The sequence below is a fragment of the Homalodisca vitripennis genome, chromosome 3 (genome assembly GCF_021130785.1).
Source record: "Homalodisca vitripennis isolate AUS2020 chromosome 3, UT_GWSS_2.1, whole genome shotgun sequence".
NCBI lineage: Eukaryota > Metazoa > Arthropoda > Insecta > Hemiptera > Cicadellidae > Homalodisca > Homalodisca vitripennis.
In genome coordinates, this window is record NC_060209.1 from 194,424,903 (window position 1) to 194,426,667 (window position 1,765).

Below are 1,765 nucleotides of genomic sequence, written 5' to 3' on the forward strand. Positions count from 1 at the left end.
CCCACGCCACGACTACGGCACCGTTACAGCTGACAGTCTGCACGCGACACTGCAGTGTCTCCTGAGCCAGTCACAGGTAGGGTAGTGATGTGGTGACAGCTTACTATAAACGAGTGGAGTAGACAATAACACGCAGCGGCCGACACGCCACGACTACGGCACCGTTACAGCTGACAGTCTGCACGCGACACTGCAGTGTCTCCTGAGCCAGTCACAGGTAGGGTAGTGATGTGGTGACAGCTTACTATAAACGAGTGGAGTAGACAATAACACGCAGCGGCCGACACGCCACGACTACGGCAACCGTTACAGCTGACAGTCTGCACGCGACACTGCAGTGTCTCCTGAGCCAGTCACAGGTAGGGTAGTGATGTGGTGACAGCTTACTATAAACGAGTGGAGTAGACAATAACACGCAGCGGCCGACACGCCACGACTACGGCACCGTTACAGCTGACAGTCTGCACGCGACACTGCAGTGTCTCCTGAGTCAGTCACAGGTAGGGTAGTGATGTGGTGACAGCTTACTATAAACGAGTGGAGTAGACAATAACACGCAGCGGCCGACACGCCACGACTACGGCACCGTTACAGCTGACAGTCTGCACGCGACACTGCAGTGTCCTGCCAGTGCTCCTGCATCATACCATCATTAGAGAATATAAATATTACTCATTTGTTAATGATGTATTTATGAATGAGTACAACGGAGTAAAATGTCCAGTTTCGTACCTATTAAAACCTGTTAAAAGGCCATACAGAAAGTCTGTGACGGCTATGGATGTCCTTATCCATGGCGATCTTGTGTTTAATTTGGTGTTTGTAAATATTCTTTATTATTCTTAGATGCGGTCACGGTATCGGAACGGCATCAGTATTGGAACATCCAAAAGTATATATTCATATGGTTTAAACCAGTGAATTTCAAGTTACTTTGTTAATCACTTTTGTCTCCTGGCATATGGAGCTTTTACAATAGGAGACAAATCAGTGCAAGTTCGGATATTTGTCAGTATTAATGATATAAAGAGAACGCAATTAATAATTATAACATGTGTTATAGCAAGAAACTAATCTCATGAAAAGTTTAAATCATACATCTCTTGCTTAAGTACATTAAACTACAGCTTACTTGCCCAGGCTTGCAATGATATGTCCATATTATTTAATTCAGGGAGGGAACTTTTAAATTTATAGAATTTGTAGATAACCACAGTAAATTTTAAACCTTTATTTAATAGACGTTTCTTATTTGTTACAAAAGTAAAAATTCCTTCAGGACCTTATTTTATCTATGGAATTACTGGACAAACGAGGCGATTTAAAATTTTCCACCACAGTATCACAGCAGCGCAATGTTTTTCTTGGTACGTATGACCATGCTCTTAAGGCGTCTTCTGCTATCAATGTTACAATCAGCTTTCCTCGTTGAGCACACAGAGATTGCGGCGGAGACATTACAAATGGACACCCAAAGAGAGACTGAGTTTGTCAATGTCTCACACTATCACCCCACGTGTCAATGTCTCACACTCTCACAGAGTTATCTAACGGCTGCGACATGTGTAAGTGGCTGGGGTAATGGGGTGACCAGAAGACAGCTGAGAGCGGAGAGCGATGGCATGTCGTGTCATGTCGTGTCGGATGTGACATATCTCACAGCCAGCTGATAACAGGCTATCGGCTTCGTCAACTTCTGTTATCAGCGTCACACACGACTCGGCAAAACCAATTCACCGAACTTCTCCTATAGTAACCATCTGTT